Here is a 15196-nt window from a genome sequence, read left to right as displayed (position 1 = left end):
CATTAAGTCTTGGAGAGGTTTCTTTCAGCTCTCTAGTCTTGGCTGTTGGCAGCTAAAATACAAAGTACCTTGTACTGGTTGCTCTTTGTTTTTCTGCCCTGCTCCCCAACTTCAGAAGGTTTTGAACTAGAGAGCTGCCTCAGTGGGTATTTCCACTTTCTGGCCTTTTCCCTCACCCACTTTTGACCTACTCACCCCTAGCAGAAATAACCAGAACTGGTTTGGCTACTTGGAATTCTGTTTGGGTCAAGCAAGCCCACAGCTTGCCTTTAAAATTTCTTAGTTTCTTCTGGTTTCTCTTAATCTGGTCTTCACAGGCTTTTTCTTCTTTGTGACTGCCCATCTGCCAGAGATAAAGACAGCCAGAGACTTCTTTTCTTCAGTGAGGGCCTCTTTCTAGAATTTAGTTTACTTTGATTCTTTTGTATCCTCAACTCCTGATGGGTTCAGAAAATCTACTCCTCTTAAGCTTATCATTAGTTATTTATTAGGTTGAGAGGACAACCTGGTTAGTAGGTTGAGAGGACAACACTCTTGCAACTTCCTACAACTTAACCAAAAATGGAACTCAGTGCTTTATATTTTTAAAATATTTCCAGATTTCTGTGCCAAAACTGCTGTGTCATTCCTCAAAACTATTTCCTTTAGAATATATAGAACAGAGTAGTTAGCCTCTCTCAGTAAGGAAATTAACCATTCAAGGGCCTAATGTTGCCAAGTGCTTTGCATATTGTTTCAGGTTATCCTTATATCACATATCATTTATTCAACTGATATTTTAAAATAGCCAGCTTTGTTCTTATACTCAATTAGAAGTGAGATGTAATATCCACATGACACCATGAAAACTTCAAGAAGGAAAATGGCTGACCACGTGAAGATGCGTTGCCAGATTTTACTTAGACTTCCAGGTGAGATTGCTGGGCATTTGCCTGGCAAAAGAATGTCACATGAAATTTGGATACATTTCAGAAAGTTACCTCTAATATTGTCCCCTGATTTGACAAATGTTTATTGAGAATCTACCATGATCAAGTCTAGTTTTCGTTACCAACATGATGGTCCCAAAGCCACACATGGTCCTTCCCACACCCTTCCAGAGCTTAAAATCCAACACCACCATGACTTCTGATCAGCTGGAAAACAATGGAGATGGTTTTCTCCACATAGGCATTATTTTCATTTTACCTTTAAAAAGATCTTCTTCAGTCTTTTGTGTCTGATACTGGTGTATTTCCTGCACAAATGATCAGGACAGATGAGCAACATTATCCAATGAAAGCACTTGTACTATGTGCCATGGAAAACTTCTGTATATGGGTACATAGCTTCCATTATCTTGGCATATCTACTTAAACATAATATCCGTTTGGAATCCTTATCTCTTGCTTTTTGCAATTTGGGGGAATAACATCACCAAAAATTCTTAGAAGTTAACTAGTGAAGGAAATTCTGAACCTTGTTGTCACCTAGGAAATGAGAATTTTGAGGTCAGGAGATGACAGTGTGTTATTTTGTATAGAAATGCTGAAGTGGAAAACTTCATTTATACCAAAGACTGCATGAAAAATCACTCCCATTGGGGCCTCAAAAGAGTAACTTAAATTCTGTCTTGGAAACTGTAGCTTGCAGAATTCTCATTCCACAACACCAGCAAATTATGGAGACCAGTGGAATCTGAATCCAAGCATCAGAGCTTTAAAAAACAAACAGCAACAACAAAACTAATATCCTTCAGTTCAGTTAAGTTCAGCCGCTCAGTCGTGTCGGCTCTTTGCGACCCCATGGACTGCAGCATAGCAGGCTTCCCTGTCCATCACCAAGTCCTGGAGCTTACTCAAACTCATGTGCTTTGAGTCAGGGATGCCATCCAACCATCTCATCCTCTGTCATCCCCTTCTCCTCCTGCCTTCAATCTTGCCCAGCATCAGGGTCTTTTCCAGTGAGTCAGTTCTTCACATCAGGTGGCCAAAGTATTGGAGTTTCAGCTTCAGCATCAGTTCTTCCAATGAATATTCAGGATGGATTTCCTTTAGGAATGACTGGTTGGATCTCCTTGCAGTCCAAGGGACTCGCAAGAGTCTTCTCCAACACCACAGTTAGAAAGCATAAATTCTTCCACATCCAGCTTTCTTTATAGTTCAACTCTCACATCCATACATGACTACTAGAAAAACCATAGCTTTGACTAGATGGACCTTTGTTGGCAAAGTAATGTCTCTGCTTTTTAATATGCTGTCTTGGTTGGTCATAGCTTTTCTTCCAAGGAGCAAGAATCTTATAATTTCATGGCTGCAGTCACCAACCCATCTGCAGTGATTTGGGGGCCCCAAAAAATAAAGTCTGTCACTGTTTCCCCTGTTCCCCATCTATTTGCCATGAAGTGATGGGAGCAGATGCCATGATCTTCATATTTTGAATGTTGAGTTTTGAGCCAATTTTTCCACTCTCCTCTTTCATTTTCATCAAGAGGCTTTTTGGTTCTTCTTCACTTTCTGCCATAAGGGTGGTGTCATCTGCATATCTGAGGTTATTGATAGTTCTCCTGGCAATCTTGATTTCAGCTTGTGCTTCATCCAGCCTGGCATTTCAAATGATGTACTCTGCATATAAGCTAAATAAGCAGGGTGACAATATTCAGCCTTGACATATTCCTTTCCTGATTTGGAACCAGTTTATTGTTCCATGCCAGTTCTAACTGTTGCCTCCTGACCTGCATACAGATTTCTCAAAAGGCAGGTCAGCTGGTCTGGTATTTCCATCTCTTGAAGAATTTTCTACAGTTTGTTGTGATCCACACAGTCAAAGGCTTTGGCGTAGTCCGTAAAGCAGAAGTAGATGTTTTTCTGGAACTCTCTTGCTTTCTCGATGATCCAGTGGATGTTTGCAATTTGATCTCTGGTTCCTCCGCCTTTTCTAAAGCCAGCTTGAACATCTGGAAGTTCTCTTCACGTACTGTTGAAGCCTGGCTTGGAGTATTTTTAGCATTACTTTGCTAGAGTATGAGATGACTGCAGTTGTGTGGTAGTTTGAACGGATATCCTCAATACACAAAAAAAGAAGAAAGAAAAATCTGCAGGATGTTGCCTTAGCTTTCGACTCCTGGAATTTATTTAAGAACTGGGGATATGAGAGGAGTTGGGTTTTGTTTGTTTGTTTTCATAATCAGAGAAAAAAGGAAAGAAATGCCCTGTAACCGTAAACATCACTTCACAGGCATAAACAAACCTGGACTCTACAGGCAGCCAACTCAGTTATGTAAGGGCTGGAGAAGCAGCTATCGGCTGTTTCCGTAGTGTAGTGGTTATCACGTTCGCCTCACAGGCGGAAGGTCCCCGGTTCGAAACCGGGCGGAAACACGTCTTTCTTCCTTAAACTGTTAGACGTCGCTACTTGATTTAAGAGATTTCAATTTCCCTAATGTGCAAAAAATAACACAGCCCGCAAGTATTCGCACTTGCTGTTTGATTGAAAGAAATTATCCTGAGAGTCCCGCGGTGATGCCTGGTTTCTCTCTGCACACGCTGCAGCGTTCCCCCTTCTCTCTTGGGCTGGACTCCCACCCGGCCTGCGAGCTCGCGTCCCCGAGACAAAATCAGCGCGGAAATGAGCCCGCGCCACGGCGACAGTTGCTCTTTTTGCAGCTGGGATTTCTACGAAAAGAGGCTTCACCAGGAACTGACTCTGAAGGCACCTTGATCTTAGACCTGATCTGTAGCAGCAAAGTCTCCCAACTTAAACCAGTTCTAACGGAAGAGAAATCCAGTTTCCCTTGACAAAGACCATTGGCACGCTGCCAAATGTTTATATTGTTATTCATCCTCCCAGCCTTTCCCAAAGGGATCTGTGCTCGTGTACCAAAGCGACTGTGCATTAGAGAAGGGGAAATAGACTTTTCGGGAGTTACTAGACATTGACTCTGAACTTGCATCAACTGCTAGAGATATCATTGCTGTCCATCGCCCAAAGTACATATTCATGAAGATCAGACAACCTATGAAGGGTTGTTGTTGTTGTTGTTGTTGTTTGCCTCCGATCCATTTCACTGTGAGCATAGTGGGTCTCTGAGTCCACCCTGTGATTACTTTCCCAATTCCAAGCAGAACCTCTATGTCATTTCCATGACTGATGGAGTGAAGGCTATTATGGCATAAAAGGCCAAGACGCCACCAGAATTTTCTCTATGAAAATAATTAAACCAAACACAAAACTGATATTCCTGGAGGGATAGCTGAGATTAGTGCCAACATCAAGAGCCTGAAAGGTACAGGGTCACAGATTCACCAAATTTCTATTCAATCACTCAAGTATAGAAGGTAAATCTGTTGTAGGGAATGACAGTTATTGTAAATCTGGTTAAGTGATTATGTCGGTTGCATCTGTTAGCCCAGACGTCCTTTCACTAGCGGAGAGAATGAACACATACCCTGGCACCTGGTATGCAGCCACTAACGTGTTTAGTGCCATTTTCTCTATATTCAGTCAGAAAGACCATCAGAAGCAACTGAGCTTTCAGCTGGCTGAGTTAACTGTACAGCTTACCTGCCCTACCTCAGGGGTATATCAACTCTTCAATCATATGCTATAAATTAGTCTACAGAGACCGTCACCACCTTACCATGTGTTCTAAAGTTGATAGCTGATTATTGTTGTTTTACATGAATATTCTAGGCAAATTTATGTTGTGCAAACTGATCATGAGTGAATGGGTTTACCTTTCTAGAACTGGCTCAGTCTTGTGAGCCTCACTTGTGTCTTTCTCCCAGTTTTAGTCCATACGGATTATGTAACAAAAATACCATAGACCAAATGGCTTAAAAGACAAGCATTTATTTCTCACAGTTATGGAGGGCAGTGTTGATTCTCACTCGTGAAACTTTGCTTCCTGGCTGCCTGTCTCACAGACAGCTGTCTTCTCACCATATCCTCAGATGCAGGAAAGGTTGAAGAAGTTCTCTACTATCTCTTTTAGAAGGACCTAATTCTACTCATGAATGACTTAAGGACCTAAAGCACCTGCCTCCAAAAACCATCACATTGGGGATTAGGTCTCAACATATCAGGGGCAGTGGGGGGAAGCACATTCAGACTACAGCAATCCCCAAAGCATCCTTTTCTACCCTCAACTATGTTTAGTTAAGGATAATATTGACCATCTGTGTGGGGAGGCCAGTGGCCAATAGGTGATGCTGAAACCACTTGTTAAGACATTTTCAATGAAAATTATCCTGAACTGATTTTTCACATCTAGAAGTGCTGCCCCGTCATACAATCCTGTCAGTTGAGTCTGAGTCTTCAGAGCCATCAAAGGAATCATTTTCTAAGATTTTTTACCTCCCACTTCTTCCTGAAATTGAGAGAGTTGAATGAGAAAGAAGATTGGACATATTTTAAAATCAAAGAAGCTTTAAAACATGATAATAAGTTACCAGCATTTTCTCCATCAACTTTTTTTCCCCACTGGATAGTACCCATCCACACTCATTAGGCCTTTTACAGCTCCAAACCCACAGGTGTCCATCCAGGAGGAAAGAAAAAGAACATCTCCTAGGGGAATGTTTATGTATAGGAGAGTGTGGAAGCCTCACAGTGGTACAGAGAGTCTGAGAAACCATTTAGAACTCTGATGAAAGTTAAACTCCCAAGGAGGAGACAGGGAGGAAGGGATGAACAGTGATTGCTTTTGTTGTTGTTAGGTCGCTCAGTCATGTCCAGCTCTTTGCGACCCCATGGACTGCAGCATGCCAGGCTTCCCTGTCCTTCCCTATCTCCCAGAGTTTGCTCAAACTCATGCCCATTGAATTGGTGATGCCATGCAACCATCTCATCCTCTGAATGTTGGAACCCACCAAAAAATGTTACTCCACATCCAAGAGCAAAGGAGAAGCTGCAGCAAGATGGTAGGAGGGGCACGGTCATGTTTAAAATCAAACCTCATACTCGCCAGTGATGCACAAGCCAAACCTTGTGTGCCCCAGGACCCAGGGAAGGGAGCAGTGACCCCCAACAAGAGACAACCAGACCTGCCTGGGTGACTGCTTTGGGATGGGGTTATTTCAAACAGCTTCCTTTTCCTGTTCTCCCTCCCTCTTTGGGTCTCCCAAATTGGTTATAGTAGAGTAGAAGTACTAGGAAGAAGATCAAAATCTAGGTGAGGAAAAAAAAACCAAACACATTTCAAAAGAACTTCTTAACTTGTGAGTGGATTTTACATCTTCATCCCAAGGTTATTCAATTCTCCAAAGTGCTCTGTTGGAAGTTCTATGAAACCACCACAACTGTGAACTGGCTAGGTGGCTAAACTGGGGACAGGAAACTGGAAAGGATTTCTCATGAAAACAACTGCTGGGAAACTGTCCACTGTAAACAGAACTACACTCTGGCCAAGACAGATAATAAAAAGAAAGATATGCTACTTTCTCTGCAAAAACAAAGCAAAAAACAAAACAAAGACAACCATTAAAAATTGTATTCCTAGACCCAAAGGAGGAAGTTTTAGCTATTTAAATTCTGCAATTTTGGACAAAATAGTCCACTGAGATTACACTGTGGAAAGAACATCCTAGAACAAATCAAGGACTTTGAAGTCAGGGTGAATCTGACCTACTGAACTGGTCCTAGTTGCTCACAAACAGAAGATTCAATTCAGTGTCCGAAGAATATTCCAGAACCATCTGTTCTTGGATCAGGTGATTCTTCCAGAGACTCCCATGTCTCCTGTGGCCTGTGTGTCAAGGTCTAAGCTTGGACAGCATTCCAAAACCTTTTTGCCTTTCTGCCTCAGGCTTCCTGAGTGATTTCAAATCTCATCTGTGTGATTTGCTTCTTCTGAGGCTCCAAGGGAGGCCTCCTTCAGAGTGCTGACTATTGCTGAGTTCCAGAAAGGAAGCTCCATTCATCATTCCAGAGGAGAATTCTGGTTAGAAAATTTTTTCTCCCCTACTTCCTCATTTATAATGTTTTCTTGAACCTTTATTTGATTTTTTAATAGATAACATCTAAAGTCTAAAGGGATATGCAGTAAATTTCTCCCTCCTGCTTTCAAAGTTTCACTTCCTTAGTCTCCAGCCCCTCAACTGGGAACTGTTGCCACGAGTTTACTGATTATCCTTAAGAGTTTTGTTTTGTTTTTTTTTTTTGTAAAATATGTATTTAACCTAACATCAATATATCTCCAATAGTAGAATTCTACAGAGATTGCTCCGAACCTTTCTTTTATTTTATAATATATGTATGTATATAGTAGTCTTTATCAGTCTGTCTTAAATATGCATTGCATTCCACTGTGTAGTTGTGCCATTATTTATCTAATTAAATAATTCTGACTAATTAGGTTTTTTTTCAATCCTACTCTTTCAATGAATGCTTCAGAGAGTAAGTTTGAGCACAATATAATTCTCATGTGTTTAAGTCTATCTCTTACATTTGTGGAAATGCTATATCAAAGAGTATATGTGTTTGAATTATTGGTAGATCCTGCCCAATTGTCCTTGCAGCCTCAAAGTATAGTGTATTTGTTTGTGGAATACAGAAATGAATAGGATCGTAGGTACCCTTAATACGACTTACTTCATTTAGTGCCAAGTATGAAGCAAAACCAGGCAATCCATGAAAACTGTAGAAAATTTTAGAAAATCAAGGATTCTTGTGATGCTGGAATATTGACTTCTCTCAGAGGTGAGACTTCGCAGCATGGAGCCTGGCAGGATGGGGACAAGTTGGACGACGCTGAGCAGACCGATCTGATGAATACTTAAAGTAAACATACCAAATAAGCAAGAGCAGCCAAAATTGGTAGGCAGGATTGTAAATCAGGGCCCTAACAATGTGTATTTTAATGTCCAAATAAACGATTAAAGGAGAGCTGTGATGGCCGAGTGGTTAAGGCGTTGGACTCGAAATCCAATGGGGTCTCCCCGCGCAGGTTCAAATCCTGCTCACAGCGCTACCCAAAAGCTTCCTGCTCAAGTCGCGAGGCGATTTGTTTCTCGCTGTGAGTCTCTGCTTCAAACTTTGTTTTTAAAAACCTGTAATAAAATTCCACGCTCTGATAACAGAAATGCAGGTAGCTTCGTTAAAGAGTTCTCTGGTATTTAAAAGCAACCAGCCAACCATGGAACGGGCTGGCAGGAACTTTAAGATCATAAATATATCCGTATGGTGTGTGTATGTGCGCGCGCGCTCTTTAAAACTATTGAAATGAGGAAGCTGAGGCAAAGAGAAGATACACAGCTTGGGCCAAGGCAATAATCTAACGAAGGAAGAGTATGGATAAAAGCTGTGGGCACCGTGGCTGCACTCAGACCCAAACTATTGCACTTCTGCTCAAAGGACTGCCTCTCGCTTCTGTATTTCCACGTGCCTGTTTCGCCTACTTTGAGCCCTTAAACATTGCTAGCCAATTTATGTAATGATGACTGGCATTTTTTAATTTTAGAATTGTATTAACTTTGAATGTCCAAGTTCCTATGTGAACTTAGTTCTTAAAGAGTTTACCTTTATTGAGTTATTACCTTCATTTCGCCTAATTTGAGAAGGTGGGTATTTCAGAATGTCTTCTCTGATGCAGTGTCTGAAATTACTTCCTCTGGAAAGAGTCTTGGCTATTTGGAGAGTGAGATTGAAAACATATGATTAATACCTCAAGAATGTGTTTTATTCCACTTTCACTATATCAAAATTGAAAATTCAACGGGTCATTAATAATTGATCCGTACACAGCATCAGTATCTAAGTGCTAAAGAAAAATGAAATGATTTGACGAATGAACAGATGAACGACTGCAGAAATTAATGAAGCGTTCACAAGTAGAAACAATAGAAACAAGCATGCACGTAAATGGGGGGGTGGGGGGGGAGATGCTAACCACAGTCGTTCTGTCACGTACATGATGCTCCAAAGCCGATAATTCTTTCATAATTATAAATATTTTAAGTGAATGTAACATGCAAAATGACCCCTAAGATAACCCATCAGCTTTACCAGAATCCACAGCTCCTTCCTGTCTAACTGATTTCAGTCTTCATCGTCAAACAACTATTTTCTCAGCCATTCCAGTGAGCAAAGACTAATATAAAACCCTGAAACAAGGGGGGCCAGTGGCGCAATGGATAACGCGTCTGACTACGGATCAGAAGATTCTAGGTTCGACTCCTGGCTGGCTCGACACCCCCTTTTTTTTCAGGAGGAAGGAAAAAAACTTTCTTTGTACATTTTTTCAAATTGATAACAAAAAAATTATTAAAAAAAATTCATAAAATTCTTCGAAGTAAATCATCTGATCTGGTTTTTAACCATCCGTGGTACCTGCCACACAGAGCAATTTCGCTTTTCTTTAAGTCAATGGATGCTGAAAGTCTGGATGGATGCTTTAAGTATCTGTCTTCTAAAATGTCCCCTTTATCTCGTTTCTTTCAATGATACTGAGAAGGGGAGTTGACAGAAAGGTCTTTGGAAAGAACTTCAAAAATTAAATGTGGAATGTTATTTGACCATAAAAAGAAATGAACTTCTGATACATGCTACACATGAACGAACCTTGAAGATACATGTTAAGTGAAGAAGCCAGACACAAAAAGCCATATGCTGTATGATTCCATTTATATGAGATGTCCAGAATAGGCAAATCCAGAGACAGTAGTTGCCAAGAACTGGGGAAAGCGTACAGAGTTGATTTTCGTGTGATGGAAATGTTTTGAAACTCGATAATGGTGAAGGTTTCTCACCTCTGGGAATATACTCAAAAACACTGAATTGTGCACTTTTGTGTGAATCTCACAGTATATATATATATATATACATATATATGTATATATATATATGAAGTATATCTTAATTTTTTTAAATCAAAGAAGCAAGAAAGAAAAGAAAAATATGACCAACATTTTCTTCATTAATTGTCCCCCTTTGGGCAGGGTTCTCCCTCTTTAAGCTCTTCCCTGCACAATTTCTGTCTGGGAGCATGGGTCGTAGAGGGAAAACGAAGGACATCGACTGGAGAAATTGAATCTGGAAAGATGCTTCTGTGGACAGATGAAATCATAGCGTCCCCCTCAATTCAGCGATCTTGGCAAAGATCCGCCCTGACACCTGAGAAAGCTGTCATTCAGACTCATCTCCCCGCCCAGCCCCGGATCTCAAAGAGAAGAGCGCCGCAGCCTCACCACCAAACTAAGAGACTATTCAGAGTTGTAAGGAATCCGAGGCAGAAATTAAACCGACAGGAAGAGAGCAAGGGTGTCAAACGAGTCAAGGAAAGTAGCAGTTTGGGGATAGTGTCTCTTTCAACAGCTTGATCTTTCCAGGTGTTCCTGGGCGTGACTTCAGACGCTTGGGGCAAGGTGGAGGTGTCTGGGCAGGAAATCGAGGCGAAGATGGGAAAGAACAAAAACATGCAAAGGAGACTTTCATTTGGTAGTATTTATATCTTTTGGTTCAGACGGTAAAGAATCTGCCTGCAATGTGAGAGATCCACGTTCAATTCCTGGGTCAAGAAGATTCCTTGGATGAAGGGGAAGGCTGCCCACTCCAGTATTCTTGCCTGGGAAATCCCATGGAGAGAGGAGCCTGGCTGGATACAGTCCATGGGGCCTCAAAGGATCGGATACAACTGAGCTACTAACACTTTTCTTCACATATTTGTTTTAGGGAAGTTGATTGGCTCAGTACGATGTGCGTTCTAAGCGATGCTGGCAATTAAAAGAATGAACCTGCCACGCGTCTAGTCCTCGTTTGATATATGATCTGTTGGGCTGTTACCCAATTAAAAGGCTGGAGTGGGGGCAGAGTGGGGAGGATAGAATGGCCCAGAGGATCCGGAACTTCCTGATGTAAACGCGTCTCAAAACTTGGCGCTGAGGAGACTCGCTAGGAAGGAGTATTAAGCCCAGTTTTCTAGATTTCAACCCTCGGAGATTCTATAGTGATTCTAGGATGCAGCTCATGAGTATTTAGCAAACTGATATTGTATTTTATTACCCTCTTTTTCCAACTAGTAACGACAGGGAACTTCCACGGTAGAAGGGAAAAATAGAGCGTCTATTTGGAGACACTTCCAATTTTAATATTATTCCACGAGGCTTTAACCAACCAAGGTAACCAACTTTTCTATTCTCAAGATTTTTGGACTTTTTTTTTCTCGTTGTGGTGGAAGCTTGTTTTAAAAGGAAGTCCGTTTCAACTTTCCTTTCAAATAAACAAAAACACATTTGATATATTCATCAAGTCACTTTTGGACCTAAAGGAGATAGCAGGTTTTTTCAAAAATTGCTGGGAAGTTCTTCCCTTCCTCAAAACAAACAAACAAACAAACAAAAAACTACAGAGATAATACTGTGAAGTATTATTTCCTTTTCCCCAGAATGTTGGGTTAGGGTTAAGATGCCCTGTCCAAAACAATAGACATTAACACATGCTTCTAAATTCAGGTGTTTTTTTTTTTAAAGAAACATCATGCAATATCTCACTAATTTTTATTGATTGCATGTCAAAATGATAATATTTGGAGTTAAAATATTAAAATTAATTCCATTTATTTCTGCTTCTTAAAATATGACTACTAGAAAAATTAACCTTATTATGTGATATTATTTGTTACCTCTCACATCTTCCTGTGGTTACTGATGTAGTAACATCAGTAAAGTGTGATCAATTTGCCAGGGAAGTGGTTCTTTTGAGCAGGCTCCACAGCAGTGTCATATTTGAAAGAATTTCCATTTGATTTTCACTTCAAAAAAATGTGTATTTTTCTCTAAAAGCAATTCCTAGTGTGTGAAAATGAAAACTCTCTCACAATATATTTCTTTATCTGTTTTTCTTTTTCTCTATTGAAGAGGGCTCTGTGGGTTGGCTAGTTAAAGAGCTTGTTTCATAAATAAAAGATCCTGAATTGAAATCTGGCAGAGCTCTCTCCATAGGCTTTACCCTTCTGAAAAGTGTTAGCCTTCATTTTGTTGAACACAGTTTGGGGAATTAACCTTGATCAAACCTATGTTGTCCAATTGTTGAATGATATGGGAAACTAAGAGTCTAATGTTTACTTCATCGATGTGGTTTCTGAAGATGGCAGGCACTGGAAGTTTTATAAGAAGAGAAGTAAAGACTGAGTGAACTATGTAAAAAGTTGCATGAAAAATCGTTCCACACAAGGTATGACTGAAGCACTATAAATTACTATTTGGACACCAAACAATTCAGATTCTCATTGGATGACAATGCCCCTCTCATATGCAATGAGATTATCAGTGATTTGCTTTGCAATCTTCAGATATTTTGGCTTTCATCTATGAGGTTACCATGTGAGACTTTACAATGAGAACTCCAGCAGTCACTAGAAACCACTGCTTTTTCTTTTTCTTTCTTTCTTTTTTTGTGTGTGTATAATCCCCACAACCAGTCTTAATTCTTTCTGGCATCCTAGGATATTTACTACACATGATGGTCAATTAATATTTGTGAATGGATCAGTGAATACCTAATTTGTTTTCTCTACAACTGCGGAGGTCAGTAGAATGGAGCTGTACACTGAAGATACTGATGGCTGCAGGAATTCCTAGAACCAGAAAGCTAAACTCTTTCCTCCTATTGTGTCTCTCCTGACCCTCTACTGATAAAATTTCAGTGCCACCTGGCACAAGAAAATAAATGTTTAAAAGGCCCAGATCCCTTTGCAAAAAAAAAAAAAAAAAATCTAAAAGGGTGAATTTGGAGCTGACAAGTGCATTAGAAAAACAAAAACACAAAAAAACAAATAGCATTGTTTTTCTTCCTGTGTGTCTTCTTCACTACTCACTTCAGACACTTCTAGCCAGTAAATATGTGGAAGTTCCTCCCCAGCCAAGCAATTTTGCAACACTGAGTGTCTTACAGTTTAACTCAATGCTGACATTATTTTTCTGGAAATAGCATCAGATCCCAAAGCTTATGAGATGAGTCCCTTGAGACCGCTCCTATTTCAGATGCCAAAGGAACACAGTAGGTTCCCACATTATCCCAACACATAAACAGGTGGCATATTTCAGTAGATTTTTGGAAACTAAGAGTCAAATAAATATGCTAAATTCAAGCACATACACACACACAGACCAAGAGACATAGGATGTCTTTAATAGACTAACTAGTAGACTCTATAGGGATGAGAAAAGAAATGATCAACCTGAAGGCCTAAAAACTACCCAAGCTGAAACATCAAGGAAAAAAAATAAAAATAAGAAGCACTTAAGAGTTACTGATTAATACATTTGTGATGAGAATCCCAGAAGGTGAGAAGAGAGGAAAGAGTAGAAAAAATGTTGGGAAAGTTAATGATCAAGTATTTTCCCAAGATAATGAAATACAGGTATCTCTCAGTTTTCAAAAGTTCACTCTGCTGCCACTTCATTTTTAGGAAAGACCTGCTTTAGTACTTGTTTTGCTAGACAGCTTATTAAAAAACAGAGACACTACTTTGCCCACAAAAGTCCTTATAGTCAAAGCTATGGTTTTTCCAGTAGTCATGTATAGATGTGAGAGTTGGACCATAAAGAAACCTGAGTGCGGAAGAATTGATGCTTCTGAACTGTGGTGTTAGAAAAGACTCGAGAGTCCCTTGGACTGCAAGGAGATCCAACCAGTCCATCTAAAAGAAATCAGTCCTGAATATTCATTGGAAGGACTGATGCTGAGGCTGAAGCTCCAATACTTTGGTCATCTGATGAGAAGAGTTGACTCATTAGAAAAAACCCTGATGCTGGAAAAGATTGAAGGCGGGAGGTGAAGGGGACGACAGAAGATGAGATGGTTGGATGGCCTCACCGACTCAATGGACATGAGTTTGAGCAAGCTCCTGGAGATGGTAAAGGACCGGGAAGCCTGGTGTGCTGCAGTTCATGGGGTCGCAAAGAGTCGGACACGACTGAGCTAGGAACAGCAGCTAGTTTTGCAGAGAGCCATTGTAGAGGCTGAGCGCAACCGGAGCAGCAAGGGTGGGGCCGCCAAGCTCCTCCCCCAGGAATTAGACTCTGCATCTCAACCTCAGGCCGCCACAGCTTTGGACTGTGTCTGTGAGCATCTGTGCTTTATCTCCACTAACTTTGTGCATTCATATGTATGAAGTGTCCTAAGATAATTGTTTCTTCACTTCACGCCAATTCAGCTTGTGAAATGTTTTATAGAAATGTTCTGCTTTCTGATAGTGGCGGAAACCTGTACATCAAACCTCAGCTCCAAGGTCAGAGAATTCCAAGCTATCTAATTCTCTATCTCTGAAACGGTAGACTTTTCATCAGAAATTAGGTATGCCACAAGATAATGAAATAGCTTTTGAAAGTGATGAGAGGCTACTTTTAAAAAAAATCTGTAAACCCAGAATTCTCTACCAAGCAAAAAATATTTTCCAAAGCTGAATAGGAAATAAAAGTCCTTCCTGACAAACAAAAACTGAAGTGCATTAATCAGACCTGCAAAACAGGAGATGTTATAAGCTGGTCTCAGGAAGAAAGACTACAAAGCAATGAATATACACAGAAATGAATACAATAGAGGTACATATAAGGAATATTTTCCCCAATTTTAAACACTCTAAAAATGACTGACTGCATTAAGCAAAAATAGTAGTGGAATATTGTACAATTATAGCATACCTGAAAACAAAATCTGTGGCAGCAATGATGCAATATAGGAGGAAGTATATTATTGCAAGCTTCTTACATTGTAAAGGAAACAGCATAGTACAATTTGAAGGTAGATTTGGAATGATTGTAGCTGTATATAGAAAACCCTAGGTTTATTTTTTTTAAGACATACAAATGATAAGGCAACACTCTAGATATAATCAAATCATATAAGATATTCATATATTTTAAAGACAGGAAGAAAGAGATAAAAGAAAGGACAACATAGAAAGCGACTAATAAGACAGTGTATTTTAAAATACAAGTATATCATTTACATTATATCTAAATTCCCTAAATTCCCCAATTATAGGCAGAGCCTGTCAGATTGGATAAAAAGAGTTCAGAGTCAACTATATGCTGGACTATTACCCAACTTTGCACAAGAAACTATCATTTCCAGATAAGATAGTTGCTAAAGTAACTGGATCCCTGAGTCAGGAAGATCCCCTACAGAAGGAATGGCTACTCACACCAGAACTCTCGATTGGAAAAATCCCATAGACAGAGGAGCCTGGCAGGCAACAGTCCCCGGAGTCGCAAAAGAG

General features: G+C 40.1%; 3 non-coding genes across 3 annotated transcripts; all 3 read left to right on the top strand.

Moving 5' to 3' along the window:
- Positions 1 to 3286: 3286 nt before the first annotated feature.
- On the top strand, positions 3287 to 3359 carry TRNAV-CAC (transfer RNA valine (anticodon CAC)). The gene has a single exon. It is a non-coding gene; the product is annotated as a tRNA-Val (tRNA).
- Positions 3360 to 7863: 4504 nt separating this feature from the next.
- TRNAS-CGA (transfer RNA serine (anticodon CGA)) lies at positions 7864 to 7945 on the top strand. The gene has a single exon. It is a non-coding gene; the product is annotated as a tRNA-Ser (tRNA).
- A 1147-nt stretch (positions 7946 to 9092) lies between these two features.
- TRNAR-ACG (transfer RNA arginine (anticodon ACG)) lies at positions 9093 to 9165 on the top strand. Its single transcript has one exon. It is a non-coding gene; the product is annotated as a tRNA-Arg (tRNA).
- The last annotated feature ends 6031 nt before the right edge of the window (positions 9166 to 15196 follow it).

This window comes from Muntiacus reevesi, chromosome 20, assembly GCF_963930625.1.
Source record: "Muntiacus reevesi chromosome 20, mMunRee1.1, whole genome shotgun sequence".
NCBI lineage: Eukaryota > Metazoa > Chordata > Mammalia > Artiodactyla > Cervidae > Muntiacus > Muntiacus reevesi.
Note: the sequence above shows the minus strand (reverse complement) of the source record. Positions and strands in the feature narration are given on the sequence as shown.